Genomic DNA, 25,043 nt, shown 5'->3' on the forward strand with positions numbered 1-25,043 from the left:
GCCAGAACGACATCGTTGCTTTTCAGTAAATGGAAAAAAGAAGAACATTAAGTGTTCCAATGCAGTAGATTCTCAAACTTTGTCATGTCAAGGATCCCCAAATTGATATGAATTTGGCCGCGGTCCCCCATTTGAAAATGTCTTGTGCCAGCGACCCCCCCCCCCCCCAGAAGAGTAGATTTGTGTCAAAATAATTCAGTATTTCCAATACTTACATACAAAAATAACACAAAGTGACGCACTGTGAGCTTTTATATCTGCTATTTTGTAATTGCCAACATATAAAGGGATCAAGCGATTACAATTATTGAGATACTATATTAACTACTTTTGCTGGGGACCCCCTGAACCCCCCACCCCCCCAATAATTTAGCCACAACCTCTTGTTAATACTTTTCATTTTGATTCAACATTTATAAAACCCACAGACACACTTACGGTAATCACTTTCTCTTTCCCTTTCGAAATTTCCCACCAAAATAGCAAAAATGGCTGATCTCCAGGCTCACATCTGTGACACGAGGCATCGTGAGCTTGAAGATCGGCTAATCTCGCTGCTTCTTTTTGCGTGACACTTTCCCATTCGTCCCATTCATTTACGGGATGAAAAAACAAAAGAAAAAAAACATACGGAGATACGAGGTTTTTTCTATAACCAACAGTAAAGATATGCAACATCCCAAGCCTCTTGCATAACGTGCACCCAACAACTAGGTTACAACAGCCCCCCACTCAGTTCCCGGAAACAAAAAACAACGAAATACAATATAGTGGCAGAAGTGCTTTTGGCAAACATCACACACACGATTCTAATCAAGTGCAGCGCTTTGCTTTGTTTTTATATCGGTTATTTCCCGCGTCTCCTGAATGTCATGTGTATCCAATTTACACACAATTTACACACGGCACGCCTCGTGCAACAATATGCATGCCCCTCTTCGAGTGGAAATAATACAAACGTTATGTAAGGACACTGTTTTTTCTTTAGTTTTTTCCTACAAACATTATAAGACGTCAAACTCAGCTGCTCTCTGTATCTTTGCGCCTCCACCTACTCTGTTGTGGTGGTTGTATTGTATTGTATTAACCTACTCTGTTGTGGTGGTTGTATTGTATTGTATTAACCTACTCTACCACAGCGATTGGTCGAAATACATTTGTATTCAGTAACAAAAAAAGTTAAGCACTCAAACGCGCCATCATCCATATTATGGGGTTGGAACATAACCCAAAATAGGCGATCTACTAAGCTTACAACGTGTCGCGCTGCGATACGTTGTAAGCTTGTAGATCGCCTATTTTTGGTGAAGAGATTCGGTGTTGATGGAAAGAAGCAGTCCTCCTAGCACAGAGCCAAATCAGGCGCTATACTCTCCGTCTGCCAACCTGGGGAGAGCCCCGAACTGAGCTCAACATGCTTCCTCCAATGCATGGGGAGTGAGCTTCTTATCAGGCTCTGTTTACTAAGTGCAGAGGGTCTGAGTGGTTAAGTAATGCGTTGGTTGTTCTTCATGTTCTTGAGTGCTGAACTGAACTCCACAGTCTCCACTGTGTGGACAGCTCCTGAATGCAGAGTATCAGTTTATTGGCCCATTCATCTTCCAGCACTCCATTCTCGACCTTGGCAGGTGGTCCAAGAAAGGGCACAACGTTTCCGAGTGGTGGGCATGGACATCTCCACTATCTCCATAGCCAGAATGATATTTCGCGTTTATTCCTCTTTTTTTTAAATATATTTTTGGATGACATATAGTCCATTCATCCATCCATCCATCTCATGAATGGTCTATAATGGTATATTGACCCCTCTCCCACACACACACACACACACACACACGTCTTGCGTTTTTCCAGCCATAAACTGGCTAGGGGGGGAAGAAGAGAGCATGCAGCCATGCACACACATACTGTACGTACACACACAGAGCGACTTTGTAACCACCAGTTAACTAGCAGGCAGAGGCTATTTGGAGCATCTATTCTATAGGCTACCGCTACATGTTAGTGTGAGCCGCCTTCCTTCCAAGTTCCAACCCTCTGATTTAGAGAGTAGCTATAAGAATATCCTTGTCAAAAGAATTACCATAGAAATGGCAACATCCATACCCCTCTTGTATTCCATTACATTCTGTTTTGAAATGCAATGCTGTTCTGTATCTCCTGTGTCTATCATAATTAAGGGCCAATGTCAGATGCCTTAATGCAGAGTGGTGCAATGTCAAGGACCGCCTAAATTGATAGGCATTTGGCCGACTGAAATACTGTGGGCTGTATTTTGCGTGTCTTAAGTACCAGGTCTTATTACCTAACTTGAGTAAACTAAAGACCTGGAGGCGTGATCAATGCTCTTTGGCCACTCAGAATAGCCAAATGGCATTGATCACGCCTCCAGGTCTTTAGTTTACTCAAGTTAGGTAATAAGACCTGGTACTTAAGAGACGCAAAATACAGCCCTGTGTATTCTAAAAAATGTACAAGTCTTCAACATTATTTTCAAAAACAGCGGACCTACAAGCCTTGAGAGGCCCATACCCTATCTCCTGATTCTGTAGTGTGAGGAAGCTTGATGTATACAATTCCACTCCTTGGACATGATGTTAGTATGTCGCATTGAGTCTTTGGTATGACCCGGGCCAGGGATCGAATCCCGACCTCCCAGTCTCAGGGCGGACACTCTAACCACAAGGCCGCTGAGCTTCTATTTTTGAACCCCCTCAAATACCCCTGGGGGGAGAGACGAGTTCCACCCGGGCAACCCAGCTGAAGAGGCTTGAGTTATTATGGTGTTCTAGTATTTAAAGGACTGCCCGTCCATATTGTGGGGAAAGCTTTTGCAGAAAATGGCAGATCGACAAGCATGTCGATCGGCTATTTTCAGCCCACAATAACATAAAACTGTTATACCCTGAGGGAGGGGGTCAACTATATATAGGGTTTATACTGTTATACCCTGAGGGAGGGGGTCAACTATATATAGGGTTTACGTGGTTAAATTGAAAAAGCCTGAGAATCAATCAATCAATGTCCGTAGTCCACATTTATCAAGTGCTTTGCACGGCTGCCCTTGCCTTGACGGAGCTGCAGCAATCGTGTAAATGGATCAAATGGGATAGAACTCTAGAGGACTGTGTGTGACAGGGCTGTCAGCCATCCAGAGAACACAGACCACTCCATCCATGGTTTTATTCATGAAGAAGAAAGACAGTGTCAAACTTTACACTAAAGCAATACAGCAAATAATAACCTCTATGCATTGTCAGTGCTTTTTCAAAGTGGGGTATGCGGACCCCGCCGGGGTCCTTGCGGGGCGGTTCCAGGGACGTGCCCAGATGAATGATTGATGGTTACCAAATAGATCAGTAGTACAGGTCTGTAACTCTGAGAGTGTATATTTGGTTCTATTTGTACGTTCTCACACTTAAAGGAATGGAATTTATGCGCTGCGGTAATGGCGAATACTCAAGTAAGGTAAAAGTGCCTTGAAGTTGTACTTAAGTACTGTACAATACTTGAGAAAATGTACTTAGTTGATTTCCATCACTGGTAATGGAGGTCACTCTGCTGTGGTTTGAAACGTGACCTTTGTCAAGGTGTTTCCATCAGCTGGTCAGGGCCCTCCGTCTGTCGGGCAGAAACCTTGTATCTCCATATTTCGACATTATATATTAATGCAAAAATAGCAGACATTCATGCTCTATAGACCTCTATAGTAGATTAGCAATTCTTGCCATTTCAGAAATATTCTGAAAGTGATAAATGTCTGTGGGTTTTATAAATATTGAACCAGTATAAATAGTATTAACAAGCGCTTAAAATACATTGGATAAAGTACATTGGGTCCATTGGAACATAGGTTCGAACCCCCCTCCCCATTTCCTGAAAAGTAACAGCTTTGGACATACAAGGTTTCCACCCGTCAGTGACGTTATGTGATTGCTATATGACTCACGGCTCGTGAATGTGTTGCGTTTGTGTACGTACGCGCCTCAAACCGGATGAATAAATCATGAGCGTGTCAAACCTCAGGGCCGTGGGTCATGTTCTTTCTGATGTTTGTTTTGCTATCTGTCAAAGACGAGGATCAATAAGCAACAGGAAGCGCAGAGAGAGAACATTGCTCAGGAACTATCGGAAAGGCAGCTCGCTGAAAACGTCAATAATTCCATGCTGTGTCGGCTGGAGACCTTTTGTATTATGATTTTAAAAGCGTTTTTAGTAAAGTACTGAACTTTTGCTTTGACAAATGCCCTATGACAAACAAATCACACCTGTGTGAACTGAGCGGTGCAACTATACATTTATTGTTATAGTTACTGAAGTGTACTGTGCTTTGTAGTGTACTGTGCTGTACTGTGTACTGGACCCTGGGGGGTACCCGGAACATGGGGTCCGGGCCGGTTCCGGCGAGCCTTCCCGAGTCCGAAACGGTCAAGAAATGACAGAGTTGTTTCAGCTTTCCGTGCTCGGACAGACATAGACTACACATAGAGACACGCATAGGGACACACAGCTGCATGATGGAGTGGAGGCACCGCTCAAAAACATAAACCCTTCAAACTTTAACTAGCGCTCCAAAGTAAGCAAAAGTACCTCAATATTTTCCAAATTAGTCAAAATCGTTCAAATATAGCAGCTCTAAACGGTCAAATAACAGTACAGTAGTGGAGTAACAAGTGCAATATTTGCCTCCGAGATGTAGTGGAGTAGAAGCATCAAGTATTGCAAAATGGACATGCCTCAAAATTGTACTTAAATCCAGCACTTGAGAAAATGTACCTATTTACGTTCCACCACTGGTTGCCAGAGAGCCTGTCTGTGTGTGTGTGGGGGGGGGGGGGGGGGGGGGTGTTACTGGCTGGAGGTTGAAGGATAAAAACCCTTTTAAGCTGCGACCGCAAATCTTACGGGACTGAAAAAATCTTGCGTCCAGTTGTTTTCCATAATTGCCTTGTGGTTTATGGGCCCCGGGTAAGGAGAGAGAGATTTACAACTCAGCCCTGACTAGCCAAGGCAGGGTTGCTGACACACACACACACACACACACACACACACACGCACGCACGCACGCACGCAGGTCAAAGCAGGTCTTTCTACCATCCTCAGAAAGGTGGACTAATTGAAACTGTCACTGTGTTGGTGTGTTGTGTTGAAACATTGTATACACCCACATAGTAATGAAGCATATTAACCCCTCGAATACATTTATGTCCCTTGAGCATAGTATGAAGCCGCTCGAGTATATCTGACTGAACTAACGTACTGTATCATTAAGTTACTAACTTACTAAAGTCACCTGCCCTGGTCCTCAGATTAGATTATTTTCCACATAAATATGTTTCAAATATCTTTGAGTTTTATAAATATTGGACCAATTGAATCAAGAAGATCTTGTGTGACATTGGATGCAACGGACCACGGGTTCTTTTTGTCCACGTCCTGGAAAGTGAAGTGGTCTTGGACATATGAGGTTTCCACGCGGCAGAGACGACATAACGGTTGCTTGACAACTGTCACGGAGAAGACAAAACGCTATGGTCTGAGAGAGACTCGGCTCTCCAAGGACACTCTCTTAAAATATTCTGCTCAGCTCTCCAGTGGGAAAACAATGCATTCACTGGAGTCCTTGAAGCCCTGAGAGGGAGGTGGGGAGGGGTGGGGGGGGGGGCATTTCAACCTCCACAAGCCCCCCACCCACCCACACACAGCCAGAGACAAATGGATGACCGCTCTGTGTGTGTGTGTGTGTGTGTGTGTGTGTGTGTGTGTGTGTGTGTGTGTGTGTGTTTGTGTGAGGCCGAGAGGGAAGCCACATTCCACAGATGCTTTTCAAAAGACACAAGCTTGAGCTCGTCCCCTTTTTATTTATTTATTTGATCCGCAAAACGCTCACTCCCATGAATGCACACGCACAGTTGGATGTGTGGGCAGTGCCCTGAAACCCCCTCCCGCAATAAAAAGCACAGATGAGCTATAGGGCACCGAATCTAACCGAAAATATACTGAAACCCATGTTTAGAGCCAATAATTGACTTAATCTGGCTCGTGTAGGTTAATTAATCTAGAAGCAGGCTTTGTTTGCTTAATAAAACAATAATAAAATATATTATGTATTAACATAACGAAGAAAATCAAAAATGCTTTATAATCGATGTCCGATGAACAATGTAGAGGCTTTGTCCTGGCCTAGCATTAAAGCAGATGACACCAATGCACTTGAATCATTTGCTCTCTTCTTAACAAGTTGCAGTAATGCAATGGCAGATCTGGACTATTTGGATGAAATGGAAAGTGCTGCCAGCATGCACACGATCATCACAAAGCTGCCATACAGGATGAGAGAGAAATTCAGAAGTGTTGCTTTACCTCTACAAACTACTTAACCCTTTATTATGTTGTCCAATGGCTGCGGCATACAAAAACAGTAAAAGTGGCCGATCTATCTACGTATACGAGCCATGCTGTACAGATAAGCACATACCTGCAGCAGAGCTCAAGTACCCTGACCTTTGCCCCTGGAGAGAGCATCCTCTTCTCTGCCGCGCTGCGATCAAAGTTTGTTTACGTTGACAGGGCTCACGCTGAAACTCCCACGCAGCGCGATGCACCTCTAGATAGAGCCGTTATGTAATACGCTGCAGCGATGTTAGTACCGCAGTTTAGTATGCATGGAACTCAGCTTGAGCTAAGTAGGCTATACTGTAATTTATTCTATTTGGCAGAGAGCCACTGTAATGTATTCAACCTCTAGTGCAGTGGTGGAAAGTAACTAAGTACATATACTTAGGTACTCTACTTTTATTTTGGAGGTATTTGTACCTTACTTGAGTTTTTCCAATACTTTTACTTCTACTCTCACTTCATCTCGGATCCAAATATTGGACTTTTACTCCACTACATTTATTTGAAAACTTTAGTTACTAGTTACTTTGTAGATTTCGATTATTATTACAATACATGCATTAACCACTTCTGTATTTCAGGCATTTGAAAATAGCTGATCTATAAGCTCACAATTGTTTGTTGATTTTAAAAAGATGTTCACTTTTGTAAATTTGAAATGGGACATTCTGCATAATGAGTACTTTAACTTTTCGATCTTTTAGTACATTATGATGACATTCCTTTTAAACTTTTACTCAAGTACATTTTGAATTCCAGACTTACGAGTAGTTCTATATTCCACCACTGTTCTAGTGTCCCTCTCTCTCCCTCTTTCTCTCTCCCTCCTTTTCTCTCCCTCCATCTCTTCTATCTCCCTCCCTCTCTCCCTCTCTCCCTCTCTCTCTCTCTCTCTCTCTCTCTCTGTCTATGTCTCTCTCCCTCCTTTTCTCTCCCTCTATCTCTTCTATCTCCCTCCCACTCTCTCTCTCTCTCTCTCTCTCTCTCTCTCTCTCTCTCTCTCTCTCTCTCTCTCTCTCTCTCTCTCTGTGTCTATGTCTCTCTCCCTCCCCACATGTCTCTCTGACAGCCTGTGTTAGTAGCCGCCCGTCAGCAGCTGTCCCGGCGCTGTGGCGGAGGGAGGGACGTCCTCAGCATCATGAGACACCAACGCAGTTGTCGGCTGACACTTTTCAGCCAGACCAATTTTTACCAGAGGAGAGACTGTGTGATTAATGTCAAGCGTTGACGGGTTTGGGTCGGTCAGCACTACAGGAGGGCACCCGGGGGGGGGGGGGGGGGGGGCACAGAACCACTTTGAACCATCCGGAAGAGCCAGGACTAAGTAGGCCCCACCAGACTCTGTATAGCAGTGGATGTATAAGACGATCAATAGCTCCACTATTGCGTCTCCATCCACTGCATTAGCGCAGCTCCATGCGTACATTAGTGCAGTACGTGGTTCTTCTCTCAAGCTTTTCTGGATCCAGGCCCACTCGAAGAAACTCTATTAAGTGTTATAGAGGTGCATGGCCCACCCATCTGACCACTTAAGTTAAGTGGGCCGAGTGCATTCCCAGAGCATGTATATTTGAATCATCCATCAGTCGATTGTGTTCCGGCTTGGATCAATGGAAGTTATGGAACTAACTTTAGTATACTATTTATGTATAGATATGACAAATGCAGGTTTTAAAGAAAAAATAACATGACATATTTCCAATTATTTGCATATCAAACACAAAAGCTTCAGAATCAGTGCACTACAGCATTGGTTCTCAAAGTGGGGTCCGGGGACCCTCAGTAGTCCTTCCAGGGGGTCCCCATCTTAATGATTGATAGTTTACCAAAATGTATACACTTAAAGGTCTGTAACTCTGACAAGTGTGCAAATGGAATCAAATGGACCTGCAGTGGCCTAATTCATTACCAAATGGGGGTTATTCTTGGGCCGCGGCACCAGCCGGGAAGAGAACCGAGCTAGAGGAGAAACGCGGCACACTGAAAACACAGCTAGACCGTTTGATGCTGCGCCGTAATGAGGGAGCGAGGGAGGCGAGCGAGCCGCTCTTGCTCGGGGGCACGTCGGCAGCGCAGCGCTAGCCCTCTAATTGTCAGCAGGTTATTCATTATGGATGCCAGACAGACCCAACGGAGGGACGGACGGACCGCCTTCCTGCCCCGCGGACCCCGAGGCCACTCCGAGGAGAGAGCGTGTTGAACAAGAACAAGGCCATCAATTATCCCTTTGCAGAAACACTTGGAAGAAAGCTGTGTGATGTCATAGGGTCATGTAGTACTATAGTAGGCCCGTCACCCGAGTGTCACGTATCTGTGACATCTGCCAGGTGTCAGTGATGGACTGTGGTGACAGTGGTGGACTGTAACATGTACGCAAGTGCTGTACTTGTACAATTTTGAGGTGCTTTTACTTTACTGAGTATTTCCAGTGTTCCACTTTTACAGAACTACTCCACTGATCGGGGACAAATGTTGTATTCTTTACTCCACTACATTCATTAGAAAACTAAAGTTAGTGTAGTTACTTTGTAATTTTAATTATTATTACAAAATATACAGTAACCACTTTGGCCCATTTTGGCCATTTGAAAATAGCCGATCTACTAGCTCACAATGCGTCGCAATGTGACACACATTGTGAGCTTGTAGATCTGCTATTTTCAAATGACTATGACACATTTGATAACATATAATGGGACATTCTGCATAATGAGTACTTTTACTTTCGGTACTTTAATTACATTTTGAAGCCAAATTAGCCAATACTTTTGTACTTTTACTCAAGCACATACACATATTGAATTCTGGACTTTTACTTAATGTATTGAGTATTTCTATGTTGCAGTATTGAAACTTTTACTTAAGTAAAACAATGTGAGTACTTTTTCCACCACTGCAAACGTGTGACACACTTACACGCTACATTACATACAGTCACAGACGCAGAATACAGACTAAGACGTTTGGTCAAAGCTGGCGTCTGGCTGTACAGCCGCGAGGCGGTTACCGTAATGGTTTCTCTTTCTCCTCTGAGTGACAGCCTGTGTATTTTAGTTTTTGTCACACGCTCCATCACAGCAGCACAGACATGTTTACGGCTCTTTCCGTGAGACGTGATGCACAGCCTTGCTCTGTTAGCGGTCAGACATGAGTGACCCCCAAAAGCTGAAGGCCCCCAGTGTTTTCCCCTCTCCGTCTCACACTGTCTCCATTGATGACCACTGCTGGAGCCTTGGAGGGGGCCATGTAGGTCCCATTGGATCATAGTTATTAGGATACAGGGCCCTTATTGAGAATGACACGCGGACATTCGAGGGAACGGGCGAGCCGACAACACTGGCTTTATTCCAACGGTCTTGATGAGGTGGCCCTGCCCAATCAGGGAAAATGCCTCCAATTTGGGGCAGCTCTTGCTGCATATACTGTGTTAATCTGTACCGAAATGCACAAAAGCACACCACGCTGCCTCCCACTGTAGCTCCAATTCTCATAGGTTAGTATTAACCCACTGTTTAACCCCCTAAGGTTGCACACACTTTTCTCCGACTCAGCAAAGAAGGTTTTGCAGCAGTGGAAGAACATCCAATACTAGTGTGCAGCTTCAGGCCCCCTGGTACTCTAAGGATGCTGTGATGTCGGTCCGTCTGTCTCTCTGTCCTTCCCTCAGCTTTGCCTTGTGGCTCAGCTCTCTCTTTCCATCACAACGGTGCAATACGGCGACCACAATACCGCTCCGATTCTCCAGCTGATTCTGACAGTTTTCCTGTAGAGCATTTTGACTGATTAAACCAGTGGACGTGGTTCCCAAATGTTTTAGCTCAAGACTGAAAAGAGAAATTAGATGTCTCCCTGAGACCCAAACGAATCTACAAGCACACAACACGTTGCGATGCAACGTTTTGTGAGCTTGTATATTTACTATTTTCAATACTTAAAATATATATATATTCCTTTGAATATTATATTTTATTTGTAATAGTAACAGTTGAATTTGTATTTATTTCAGAATTCTTCGTTTTTGTTCATGGTGTTTGTTTTTTCAAAATGGTTGGAAACAAGACCCACAAAAATGTGTCCACGGCTCACAAAAGGGTCCCGACCCAGTGCTTGGGAAACAGTGGATTAAACAATCCGTCTGCCCTGTCTGTCTGGATGGCACATTCTGGCCTTTATATTGACATTGCTGACCGTTCAGTATTGTTGCATCTCTGCAACAGAATTGAATTACCGTGCCGTCAACCACAGTGGCAGCGCTGAGGTTATCCTGGGTGAGTGCTTCCATTGGTCCGTATTGATTCGGGTCTGAATGATGTTACATAAACCACGTTTCGAGAGCGAGAGAGAGACAACACACAGGGGAACAGCAGGTTAAAGGTCGCATTACTGTCTTCCATTTACAGTGGAAATCATCGTATGTAATATAGTACAATACCATGGTCCGGAGTTTTCAGCTGTTTACAGAGGTTTTCTTGTTTGTCTACTTCTATATATTCAGGTTTTTGATTTGTTTTTTCCATCAATCAATGCTATTGAACACCCTTTACGTGTTGGTTAAACAAATATTGAACCAATGGAAAGTATTAAAAAGTGCTTCGGACAAAACCTCTTAACTGCATTAGACCCTCAAGCTAACTCCACCACCTCTCCCCCTCTCATGCAAGTAATTGACAATATATAAAGTCACAACTCCAACTTTGATGAGGCTGTATTGCTTTGTTTTTAAATATAGGGTTTTCTTAATTTCCTGAAAATGTACATTTCTCATGTAAAGTTAGAGTTAGGTGGTTTCTTCCCGACAGCAGAGATATGCAACTTTGGATGTGTTTATCTCTAATTTGCTTTGCGATAAAGTGTCAACTTAACGATCTTCTAATTTGTTCAGATTTGGCCTCCGTGAACTGCAATCTATTGATCCTACAGTGAGGTCATGACTGTATGCAATGAGTGAGCGCATGAGAGCAGCAGAGAGAGACAGAGAGAGAGGGGAGAGAGAGAGAGAGAGAGTAAGGGGGAGAGAGGGAGATAAGACAGGGAGATTAGCACTAATGCCATATGGGGTGTGTAGACCTCAAAGAGTGAAGAGATGAGGGCTGATGCACATGTGCACAAGCACACGCACAACACGTGCACAGGCGCGCGCACAGGGTGGACATGGGCGTGTTTGTGTGGGGCTTTGTTATTCTGAGTGGACAGTTTTGCGACAGCAGTTCTTCTGATTCGATGGCTTTGCAACTACACTTCTGAGTTCAGTGACAGATTTGTTGGGTTTACGGGTAACGGGTATACGACAAAGCATATACATATAGGGCTTAAGTTGTTCAAACAAAACAAACAAGCAGCTCTTTCAAGTCGATATATGGACGTTTCTAAACGTGAGCTTCGGTTAAACAAGGTTCCCCATTCTGTTCAGCAGAACAGCAGGTCTTTCTTAAACATTACCTGCATTCTGTTCAGCTCGGTCACAACAGGTCTGAGGTCTGTTCTTAAACATTACCTGCATTCCCAAAACGAAAAGTATACTATAGTATGAATGACAGCGGTAATGCCGGGCAGCAATTTGTTCTCACACAGCTGGCTTTGAATTTTTGTGAGAAAGCAAACATATGATTTATTTACCCCTAATCCTGGATCTGGTCCAAGTTCTCTATTTATGTCTCCTCCAGCTGATAAGCAAGCAGCACTCAGATTAAGTTGGATAGACCATGCGCACATTTGCCTGGTATTTGCTTTAGCTATGATCAGCGGTGGAAAGTACATTTACTCAAGTACTGTAGTTGAGTAAAATTGTGAGGTATTTCAATTATTTTGCAGGGACATATCCACAGCAGTTATTTGAAAAGTTCATAGTTACTATAGTTACTTTGCAGATGCAGATTATTATTACAAAACGAATTAGGTCCTATTTTAATTAATTCCAAAATAGCTCACAATGTGTGACATTGTGAACCCCACGGAAAAAACACAAAAAATATGGAGATAGGACTGGTTACCTATGAGCTATGACCTATGAGCTATCAGCACAAACAGAGAGAGGAGGTAGAGAGAGCAGAGGTCCAGGGAACAGAATGTGTGAGGCAGGGGAGAGAGAGAGACGAGGAGGAATGTGGAGGCAAAGGCACATTCCGCGCGTTTCTTGCCGGGTAATTATTAATGTGCCGTCACAAAACTGGTGCAGAGCCAAGGTGGGCGATGTGTGATGGATCCATACCTACCGACCGCTGCGAGGAGGCATGCAGCGCAGCGCCAAGGCAAACATGAGCAGCCTTCCGCTGCGCCTGACCTCAATTCACTCTTCTCTTTACCTGGCCTGTTATTTCTGCAGAGAAGAGACACTACGGCATGCAGCAGTCACGTAGTTTCGGCTACTCGCGGGGCCTCCGTCGGCCATACGACGACTTCAGTACTCAAAACCCTGATTTAATTCAGACATTTGCAAAAACATTACATCTACAAGCTCAAATTGTGACATGTTGTGAGCTTGTAGATCTGCTATTTTCGCTATTTTCGGATGTTACCATTGTGCAACCATGTATAATACAGGCTTAAGTTGTTAATAATGCTTTTTCGGGTCGATTCGTTGATGTATTAGAAAACATTTATATATTTCAAATGCCTCGCTTCTCAATTATTCGGTTATAAGTCGGTTACTGGCTCCAAATATTGGTTTCGATATATTTTCTTAGCAAGAGGCAGACATGATAGACCTTCTACTGTATACCTGACCTGGATTTCTTTACCTGGGCGGTTATTTCTGCAGCCCCCCCGCCCGCCCCACACACTCCCCTCCCTGCAGCCTGTACCCTAAAATTACAGCCTCCATGGAGAAGCCATGGGTAATATTGGACACATAATGACTGATGATTCTGGGACATAATAATACTCTGGATAGAAGGGGAGAGCAGACCTGTATTAGGCCTGGGTCGGGCTAATCAAGACAGAAAGCATGACGGAGCAAGCTTCTAATTAATTTCATTACATAAAGAGCCGAGGGAAGATTAACTTGAACAGAGGTACAGTACCCCCCCCTCTCTCTGTCTCTCTCTCGCCCTCCATATACAGTATATCTCTCTCCCTCTCGCTCAGTCTCAGTTTCTAAAAAAGGCTCCATTGTTCCTGGAACAGTTCACACAGGAGTCACTATTCTGTGATTACAGGCGGCGATAGAAATCAAGAGTGGTTGTGGTTCCCACGTTAGCAGCAGCCCACACCTGAGCTGCTTTCTCTTAACAGCTAGTAGTACACGTAGTGTGTGTGTGTGTGTGTGTGTGTGTGTGTGTGTGTCTGTGTACACACACTCCGTTTTGGTAAATATGGACTGCACAGCACTGAGCTAATCTCATCTAAATCACTTAAGCCCTATTCCGTACTTCGCCGTATGGTCGTGCCACGCGGCGAAAAGCTTACAGATTCTATCCACCCGGCTATTTTCAAAATGCCATGGCCCAAAAAACAGGGACGCCAGATTGAAAGTTGTTATGTAATAGCACTGCACCCTGCAGTGCAATGTTGAACCTCTTGAATCCCAGCATGCTTATTCCGGGGTCGAACATTAGCCAAAAAATAACTGATCTACAAGCTGAATGTGAATGTGTTGCCATTTAGGTATAAATACCCACATAAACACTACATATATACAGTCTACTAGTTTGTCCAGTATTGTGGCACCTGCATTGCAACAGCAGGTTGATGACTGACGAGGCACCGTGTGGGCAGGTAGTAAACACACAGAGGCTGATGAGGTGGCCTGATGCCAAGTCCAGATCCCTTTGCATCAGCACTTTTTGGTTTCTCACTCAGTTTGGGTGTAAATAAAAGAGACGCCGAGCTTTGCAGAGAAACAAAGGGGGAAGACGGGCCCCCGTGTGTATTGAAACGTTGTACAGGGAGAGATAGGGAGAGAACACACACACACACACACACACACACACACACACACACACACACAGAGAATATGATGCTAAAAATATAGTGCTGCAGAATATTGTTGACGACAACGTAATGGAGAACATTTCTGCAGCACGTGGTTGTTGTGGTTCCGTTGCTCGGGGGAACAAAGTCGATGCTGGAGGAAAACTAAACTGTGTTTTCTTCACTGTCAGATAAAGGTAAAGGCTGCAGAAATGTAGCTGCGAGCGTGGCTGAAACAGCCAGCCCAGCACAGCAAGTGAAGGATAGCTGGGGATTTCCAAAGCAGAGAATAAAGCCCCTATCACCGCTGGCTGTAAACAAACAAAGGCTGCAATAGAAGGAAGGGTTGTAATGGAATCTTTCCTTTACAAACTTTATTTGCTTGCTTTACATTTCACAACACCACAGAGAGCACTTTATATTGTTGTCTATTGCCCGTGGAGCCCAACCCGCATGCCAAAATATTGGGTCCGATGCTGATCCCAATTTTGGAGAGTCAGACCACTGATTACCGACCGTATAACCAATATTATGCCATTAAGTGCAATATTTTTGCGGCCCGTAGTATCAGCCTGGCTCTAGTCTCTAACCCGTAGTATCAGCCTGGCTCTAGTCTCTAACCCGTAGTATCAGCCTGGCTCTAGTCTCTCGAGACAGACGGTTGACTCGCGTCAAGAGGGCTCTGTTTCTCCTTTATGTGCCGATGGGTTCTCAGATTGGCTTGGCTGGCTCTGCTGAGAGACACTGACACATGTCTGCCATCTATTCATCTATACCTATCTGCTCCAACCTGTTAGTCAATGTGGATGCTTGCTGGGACTGGACTGGCAGTCCAACCAGGGATGAAAGCTTTAAAAGTGAGCTTGTTTCAATTAATCTCCATTGCAAATGAGTTTCACTTCCAGCCAAAGTCATTAACTCCACTTCCCTTCCTACAAACGAAGGAGACTTTCTTTAGACTGGCTTTAGCGTGCAGGGAGATCTGAGGGAATTCTGAGCTTGTCGGTGGCTTGGGAAACAAGTAAAACTAAAGGCATTCATATGCAATGCTGATTCACCCCCTTTGATCTGAATGTCATTATCATACAGTATGCTGCATAGCTTAAATGCTTTAGGTAAAACATTACTTCAGAAAAGTTACTGAAAACGGAGAATAGCCCAAAACCATTGCTGAAAAAGAGTGAACTTCTAGATTCTGAGTTAACCTCTTAATTTGCACGATCAATACAGAAGCATCTAGTTAACCACCTTCAACCTAGCACCCCAATTTCTGTCACGTTATTTTGAGTGTAAATGATTAAAAAAAAACTGTATATCTTCACAATGCTATCAAGATGTGACACGTTGGGACTTGTGAGCTAATAGATAGATGGCCTATTATCACTATATCCACCGTACAAAGTATACACAGCAAGGCTTAAGTGTTTTAAGCAAGGGGTAATTTATGCTGTGCAGGTCGTTGAGAAATAACACATGGCAGGATGTGTTTAATCATCCTGTTTTATCCTGCTTATTACACAGCTACATAATAAATAATTCCCACAAGTTATATTCCATAAGTGTTGCGCTGGGCGGACACAGTCACCTTGGAACAGTAGACACAGTCGCCTCATAAAAGTTAGTGTTGGTGAAATAGAATAAATTTTCGGTTAATACTGCATCGTGTATTTCTCGCTTCAAATGTTTTCAAAAACATTGAGAGCAAATGTTAGTTGTCAATGACATGGTGTGTTTGTTTACATGGCTGTCGCGTTGGATATATACGGCACAAAATCAAGCAGCGCACATTGATATGAGCAGGTGCTCTGAGCCTTTGATTATATGTCATTATCCAGAAATAACACACAAGCTGAATTCAGTGATTGGCCAATCAGAATCAAGCATTCAACCAAGCCGTGTAATATCAAGTGGCATTATTGATATGAAGAAACAAATCACAGAGAAATAATTACCTGCCTGTTTGTTGTTAATCCAATTATTCTACTTAGCTCTCCTCTTAATCCCACACACACAAACTCTCTCTCTATCTTGTCCTTTGCCACCTGACTTCCAGCTGGTCTAGAGAGCTCAGACTCTGGTGGCAGGTTACAGGTTGCAGATAGAGGTGTGTGGATGGGAGGAGGCAGCTGTTAACTATTCTGTCAATCTTCAAACTATAGTTTTCCCTCCTGTGAAGCCGCAGGGTGACGTCATACTGGACTAGGAGCTAATAGCTATAGTGTAGATTCACAGTGGTTACCAAATTTCTCAGCTCGTGACCCAAAACAGAAAGTACAGTAGATATTCTCCAAACTAGTGAGAATAAATAACCGACCTACAAGCTAGCTCACAACGTTTCACTTCGTGCCACATTGTGAGCTTGTAGATCGACTATTTTCACTACTTCTTAAATATTTGTACTAATTTATGGAAGATCTTTCTTTCATTTCTCATTAAAAGACCAAATGTAGGAAACCAAAAACGAAGGGTAGATCTGATCCCAGGCCTGTGCCTGTAGGCCAGGCAAGGATGGCGTTGGGTTAGAGCTTAGAGCTGATCCCAGGCCTGTGCCTGTAGGCCAGGCGAGGATGGCGTTGGGTTAGAACTGATCCCAGGCCTGTGCCTGTAGGCCAGGCCAGGATGGCGTTACACTGATCTATATAGGGCGGTACCATGGAAAAGGTTAAGCTTAGCTCATCCCTGGCCTGTTCCCGTCAGGGGTCAGTTTCCACTGGTGGACAAAGTACTACTTAAGTAAAAGTATCAATACTGCAATGTATTGTAGAACTGCTATGTTAGTACAATAAAAGTCCAGATTTTTTAATTTTATTTACAAAAAGTAGAAAGTACACATTATGCATGTCCTGTTTCACAAATTCCAAATGTGTAAAAAATCTTTAGAAAATAGCCGATCTACAAGCTCGTATTGTGAGCTTGTAGATCGGCCATTTTCAAATGGCCAAAATGTATATACAGTAGGGCTGATGTGTTTAATGTATGTTTTGAAATAATAATCAAAATCTACAAAGTCACCACCAGTAACAAAACATTTCAAATCATTGTAGTGGAGTAATAGCATAAGATTTGCCTCTGAGGGGTGTAGAAGTAAAAGTACAGAAATGTTTAAATATTTAAGCAAAAGTAGCCTACCTCAAAATTGTACTTAAGTAAATGTACTTAGTTACTTTCCACCACTGTCCATTTCCAGTGACAAAGCTATACCTGACCGGATGACATCACCAGTGGAGCATCTATGACTGTGTGTGAACAACAGATCTGAGAACAGCTCTTAACCTCCTCTGTCCTGCTGTGGAAGCCTCGTGGTGATTCCTAGAGAACCCCGTGCTTCATTCAACATTCAAACTCCAGTTTTCACCGCTCTTCTCAGCACTTTTCTCAATTCCCTTCCTCCACGACCGACATATGGGTCCCGACCCACTGCTTGGGAAACCGGGGGGGGGGGGGGGGGGGGGGGGGGGGGGGGGGGGCAGTGCGGTTGGACCAGTTCCCCTGGTTCCCGCGACACAAAGGAAGGGGACCCGGACGTGAAGCAGGTCTGAGGCAGGTCAGTCCTCTCTGACACCCGAGAGCCAGTTTCAGCCACATCAACCATGCCATGGTTCAGTGCAGTGTGCTGTTTGTTCAGGGATTAATCACACAAAAACGAGGAGGATTGGACCTGCGTCGCCTCGAGAGTCAGACGGCAGGGAAACAAAAAGGGGGATAGAGAGAGAGAGGGAGAAAGGTCAGAGGAATGACAAACTAAAGATGGAAGACACAGAGGAGTAATGAGGAAATAATGACTGCGTGGGTCTGTCTGTCTGTCTGTCTGTCTGTCTGTTTGGACAATGGACGGAGTGTTTCTCTCAGGCTGTTGGACGGGTTCCGCCAGGCTGCTATCGGGTTACAAAGCGCCAGAGACGCTCACATCAGAGCCAGGGACAAAATAGAGATCATTGTTCTGCCTTTCTTCTCCCACACAGGAAAAACTTAAAGAGTGACTCCTTCCTTTCTCCCTTCTTCCCCCGTTTAAACACGTGATCAGGGGCCCGGCAGCTAGATTTGGGTGCCAGGCAGAGAGGGGAAGGTGATCTAGAACACCGGTATCCAGAACAGTGGAATAATAAGTAATGATATTAGTTATAGGACTGTATAACTTCCACAGAGTACCCAGAATCAAGCGGTTAGTTAGAGGCCTTCCAGAAACAACAATGGAATGTCAGTGTCTGACCAAACAAGAACATCCTCATTAGAGCTGTGTATTCCACTGCTTCTTAAAGTCTTTGAAGTCAGGGGCCCCCATAACGATATGTGATTGGCCACAGACACCCATCTGAAAATGATTTGTGCCAGGGACCCCCAGAAGAGGAAAGAAAATGCAAACCACAATTCTTTCCAAATCTTTCCAACATTTTCGATGTTAAAAAAATAAATAGCACATGTACAAGCTTGCAGTGTGTCATATAAGTGGTTAAAATTACTGTGATGCTGTATTAACAACTTTTGCTGGGGACCGCCTGGAACGTCGCCAAGGACCCCACTTTGAGAACCACTGGTGTAATGAATGAACACAGCTGAGCAGGTGCTACTGTATATCCTTGTCATTAGACCCCCCCCCCCCCCCCCCCCCCCCCCCTCCCGGCCCGGCCCGGCCCCTCAGGCATATCCAATCACACATAGATTCCACAGATTCTAAGTAGTGACTCTCCCAGCTGGCCTACGGAGTTCTCTCACCACCAAAGGAAGTCTGTATCCCTGTGTGTACGCGCGCGTGCGTGTGACTGTGTGTGTGTGTGTGTGTGTGTGTGTGTGTGTGTGTGTGTGTGTGTGTGTGTGTGTGTGTGTGTGTGTGTGTGTGTGTGTGTGTGTGCGTGGTAGGAGATGGATATAAAAATAGTATGATGGTGTACGAGAAGAACAGAATGAGAGAGAACCAGTGTTTGTGTGTGTATATCAGTGTGTGTGCGCATCAGTGTGGGTGTCAGTCTGTGTGTGTGTGTGTGTGTGTGTGTGTGTGTGTGTGTGTGTGTGTGTGTGTGTGTGTGTGTGTGTGTGTGTGTGTGTGTGTGTGTGTGTGTGTGCGTGTGCGTGTGCGTGTGCGTGTGCGTGTGTGTGTGTGTCAGTGTGTCTATTTGTGAATGTCTATGTGTGCGCGTGCAGTAATATGCAGTAATACGAGAAAGTAACGTTGACAGAGACAGAAAACCGGGGAGAGTGAGATGCGTCAGGGCCTGGTTACAGTTACCTGTCTGTCAGACCAGACTGAGAGAGACAGACAGGGCCTGGTTACAGTTACCTGTCTGTCAGACCAGACTGAGAGAGACAGACAGGGCCTGGTTACAGTTACCTGTCTGTCAGACCAGACTGAGAGAGACAGACAGGGCCTGGTTACAGTTACCTGTCTGTCAGACCAGACTGAGAGAGACAGACAGGGCCTGGTTACAGTTACCTGTCTGTCAGACCAGACTGAGAGAGACAGACAGGGCCTGGTTACAGTTACCTGTCTGTCAGACCAGACTGAGAGAGACAGACAACGGGGGACAGTGAGACTGTGTACCTCAGTGGTTCCCAAACCTTTTAGCTCAAGGCCCAAGAGAGAAATGTGATTGTCTCCCAGCCTGCAGGACCCACGCTAGTGAAAACAGCCGATCTACAAGCTCATAACGCGTTGCTTTACGCTGCGCTGTGAGCTTCTAGATTGGCCGTTTTCACTATACCTCTTAAACATTTGTTTTCTAATTTATGGAATTTATTTTATTTATTCATTCAATCATTGAATTAGTTTTTTAACTAATTTAATTGTTTTATGTTTTGAAATAGTAATTAGGGACAAAATGTAAGAATGATAAAGGGATATTTACTTGTGACACATAAAAATGTGTCCGCGACCCTCAAATGGGTCCCGACCCAGTGTTTGGGAAACAGCGGCGTACCTGTCTGGCCGCTGAACTCCACCAGACCAGACAACAATTTAGACCCAGACTCATTTCCTCCTCCTAAGCTCCACAGGACCATAACATGACCATAGAATGCTCATAAAACCACCTGGCTGCACGGGGCCAACATCAGACTAGAAACCTCTTGTCTACATTCATTCTAACTTGAACTTTTTGTGTTTTTTTTCCCTAAATTAATGGTCTACTTGATAGTATCAAAAGTAGCAGATCACTTTCTTTTTTAAGTTTTCTTTGAAAATAGCCGAGGTATATAGGGTTAAAGCGGTTTAACCCATTTTGACCTGAGATCAGATTAAAAAAATGTCTATGTTTAAAAAATAGCAGACCTACAAGCTCGTAGCACGCCACTCGGTGGCGCGCTATGAGCTTGTAGATCTGCTATTTTTCAATAGCTAAAGTCCCCGCCCAAAATGGGTCAAGTATTTAACGTGATTCTGATGCTATATTAACTGATACTGTGATGTGAGACTAGATATCGTTATAGGGTTGTCACGATTATGACATTTTATTTGCTGATTAATAGTCAGCGATTGAATTATGTTTTATGAATAAAATGTTAATTTCTATGTGCAAAAGATTATTGCGATTAAGTAAAATAATTGCGATTGGGTAACAATTGTGACAGGCCTAGAAGATATCGTCTGCGGACTTGCGCGAGTAGTATACTAACAGACCTGTGCGATTCGTGTCGATTCAGATACAATTAAGTTTACGATTTAGGCATTTACAGACATTCTGATCCAGAGCGACTAACACGTCTGAGAATGGAATACGCAGAGTAAGCATGCGCTCTAACCGCTAGTCCATGAACAACAAGGTACATACTCCCACAAAGAGACCAACAGGGCCAGTAAATTAGGGATATGTACTGCTAGTAGTGAGGCATACTAGGCACTTCCTCCATGCTAACTCTGATCTCATCTGATGGAGGAGGAACAATTGGGTTGTGGTCGGTGACTGTAACGTGTAAACTGTAAACCTTTAAATCCACATTATTGATTTCATGTAAAAGAACAGAACCCAGGCAGCCTGCCAAAAGACCTGTTATAGGAAGCAACGGTGCTCTGGCAGTGAGGTGGGGGCGGTGCACTTAAGCCAGGCGATTATAAATAAACGGTATACGCAGTTATAGAGACGAGGGCCATGGCCTTTTGTTCTACAACTCACACACTAAACAGCTAAAAGTGTTCTCTGAACATTATGCCTTATGCAAACAATCAACACAGAGTAGAGCCCGACTCAGGACAGAGTTTTGGGTCTGCGGTGCCGATCCTGATTTTGGTGAGTCCTAGACCACTGATTATTGATGTTTTGACTGTTCAAACGTTCCTGATCAATTTGAAAAACTTTGATTTGATTAAGGTTCCATTTGAGAACATTTAACTAGAATGTATGTTATTTACATTGGCACTATATAACCTTTTTCATGAATATAATGTCATTTTGTCTAATTTGTACGGTAGGGTATGCTAATACTTAACTTCTACAATTAGCCCTTCGCTAAGTCCCTCTCCAACCCGTCCTTGTCCAATAGGCACGTTTGCAGCGAGGAGACAGGTCAAGCTATCCTTCTCCCCCATAGAGATGCATGTTAAATGATGGTATTTCTCTGTATACTGTAAATAACCGATCATTTCAGTAGCAAGAGCATCAAAATGTCTTCTAAATCTAGCCAACAAGGCCTGCAGTAGGCTATGTACTGGACAAAATGTGCATGACATTATTTAAATGAACTAGAAATACGAGGAAATGACTTTTATCAACTTTTATCGACTGTCCGACGGGAGTTTTCATGTTGCACTAGCAGCACTATGAGGTGGCGAAAGCTTGACCTGCTTAGCAACAGTTGCTAAACTATTTGGATTGGACAATCGCTTTTTGGGGTGGGATTTAGCAAAGGGCTAATTGGGGTGGTTGTATTTTGTCTCCCCTGCTCTTCTATTGATCCTGTGTCTACTGTCTAGGTGAGACATGACCTTTGACACGATCCCGATTTAGGTTTGACACAAGTTCTGACAAAGTTCAAGAATCAATGTATCTCCTGAGCAAGCAGTTAGGCTCTATTAGCTCAATGGTAAATATTTCAGCACCTTCGCAGGAGATCCGGGTATAACTATGAGGTAGAAGAAGAAAGTTACATAGTGCAGCTTGAACCACTTAAGCCCAAAAGAGCCGACCTACAAGCTCAAAACGTGTCAAGTTGTGACGCATTGTGAGCTAGTAGATCATTAGAAAATAGAAACACACAAAAACGTATTAAAAGAAAATGGCTTGTATGCTCAACAAGGGATCGCAAGGTTGAAAGTGGTAAAAAAACATCCAGACACATTGGCTGCATAATTGCTGATAGCGAAGCTGTTGAAAAAGGTCAAATAATGGCCGATATATCTGACAAGCCCATTATTATCTTTCTCTAAAACATACAACACAGAGAATCCATTTGTGCTGGTATCTAAACGGAGGTTGGTGGCGGGGGAGCCGGAGATAAGCACCATGATCAATGAAAGCACAGGGAAACCATAACGCTGAGGTGAAGGCATGCTGGATGAGAGCAACTCTATCACAGGGAAACAGCAGCTAGTATACAGTATATAGATCGGTGGTTGTCAAACCTTTTCATATCATGGACCCCCAACATGATATGTATTTGGCCACGAACCCCCATCTGAAACCAAATATCACACAGTGGGGGATGAGGCCATGTACAAATACATTAAGAAGTCACACAATCACAAGTAAGTCCCACATGTGTCATGTCATTGTGGAGCACACTAACATTTTTATAGAAAATGTTTCAAAAAGGTTAAAAAAGAAAACTGATCTAGGAGGGCTGTGAGCTTATTAGATCTGCTATTTTTGTTATTCATCATACGAATATATAGTGCTTAAGTGGTTAAAATGTCAAGTGCGTATGCACACGTGTGTGTGTGTGTGTGTGTGTGTGTGTGTGTGTGTGGGGGGGGTGTCTCAGCTTTGTCAGATAAGAAGGGGGGAGAAAAGGCTCTGTTCTCTGGACAATAGTTCCAGGACAAGGCGTTGTCACTCTACATCCGTCCTCCCGCTGAGTCTGAGCGGGTGACATTTACAGACAAAGGCCTCGGTACGGGGTCTATAGTACGACCTTTACCAAGCGAAGGTCACAGGGTCCTGCTTGGCCCCGCGAGGATAAAACCACTGTTTGTCTGAGGACCACCACGTGGCTTCTCTGGTCATACAATGGCAGGTTTGAGAGCCAGAGAGACGGGAAGAAATGACTTGGACTCTTCTAAGCTGTAAATATCGTCGCTGTCGGGTATAAACCTTATATATTCAAAACAGTTACTTTTCATGAAATGGAAAAAGGAACCTGCGTTCCAATGGAAACTATATGTAGTTATTATTTAGTCACAAGCTCTTAATACGTTTAATATTTATAAAACCCACAGACAGACTTACTGTAACCACACATTTCATTGTGACACATTGTGAGCTAATAGATCGGCTACGTTTCTCCTTTTTCGTAACAAAAAAAAGGGAAAAAAAGAGAAACGGATGGGAACCACAAGTCATCCTACCTTGACTGGCAAAAGTCTCTCAGCACAATAAATTAAACAAACCACAAGTAGTAGGATAGTTTAAATGAAAATCCACATTATTTAGGTCAGTGGGCTACTATATGTTTGATTCATTCTACCATTGCCGCTCTGCACACTCAATACACTTTAAGACATTTGCCTTTTTAAACAGTTGGACCTAATGATTAACTAGGGCGTGTTCTGTGCTGAGAGGCGAAACAGCCAGGAATCAGGATACAAATCTGTTCAAACCTACTGAACTGGCAGTTGTTGGGTTATTTTAAATTAATCAATGCAAGGAAACGTGCAGACAAAACAAAATCCTGCACACTGTCTTAACTTGTATGTTTATTGTGAGGGCCAGTAGTTTGTGACAATGATTGAAAAGCCCTCTTAAACAGGGAGTGACTGCAAGCCTGCAATCAGTTACAATCCCCATGTGTGCAATATACCATAAAAACATAAATACCAAACGTCAATCTGCTGCACTGCTTCTCAAACCATTTCATGTATTTGTTTGCAGATCCCCATTTGAAAATATTTCTGCCAGGACCCCGTACAAGATACGTTTTAATGCACGTGTTTGGGGGGTACGCTTATGATTGTCAATATGTTTAACTTTTCTTGCTCCATGCATGAGCAAGAAAAGCAAGAACATTTTACTGCATATTGCACAAGGAGATTTTAATTCATTACAGGCTTGAAGTTGATGCCACTCCCTATTTTATTGTCACAAACTATTCGTCTGATGAAATTCTAGCGCTGAAATGTATTGGCATTATTCGCAGTAAATATTGCACAGGTGTGTGCAGGATTTAATATTGTATTAGAATTTGTCTCTGCTATATACACCTGATTCAAGAAATTGTTATTTTGTTCTAAACGCAACTTTGAGTCTTGAGTGACTGGAGCTTTCCTCAGTGGCAAAGACAGCACATATAATTACACATTCAGCGCAGAGAGGACTCCTAATTAATTCCTTCTGTCAGATCCAGGAACTGATCATGGGTTACATTGATGAAAACTTGTGATCTTTCTGTTTAAACTGCTTTCAATATTTTGGAAGGACAAATTATAATATAACTGTATCTTAACTCCTGTGCTGCCTTTAGTGACTGAATGTCCCATGCGAGATCAATATAAAGGTCTTATCTTATCTTATGTTATTTCCAGCCATTACCATGTGATGATGAAACGGTCAGCTCTGTGGCTTCTTTGACCTTTGACTGGATGACCTTACAGTATG

The 25,043-nt window shown here is 43.6% G+C and overlaps 1 protein-coding gene across 3 annotated transcripts in view; it reads right to left on the reverse strand.

Moving 5' to 3' along the window:
• Positions 1-25,043, reverse strand: part of n4bp3 (NEDD4 binding protein 3) — a 43,466-nt gene that overhangs the window by 12,661 nt on the left and 5,762 nt on the right. Inside the window, exon 1 of one of the 3 annotated variants that reach the window (XM_080773896.1) lies at positions 16,260-16,354. The exons of the other annotated variants lie outside the window; for them this stretch is intronic. The gene's annotated coding sequence lies outside the window, so the exon portion shown is untranslated. Of the gene's footprint in view, positions 1-16,259; positions 16,355-25,043 lie in introns of those variants that run through there. 3 annotated transcript variants of the gene reach the window in all.

The sequence above is a fragment of the Protomyctophum bolini genome, assembly GCF_963924005.1.
Source record: "Protomyctophum bolini genome assembly, chromosome: 10".
NCBI lineage: Eukaryota > Metazoa > Chordata > Actinopteri > Myctophiformes > Myctophidae > Protomyctophum > Protomyctophum bolini.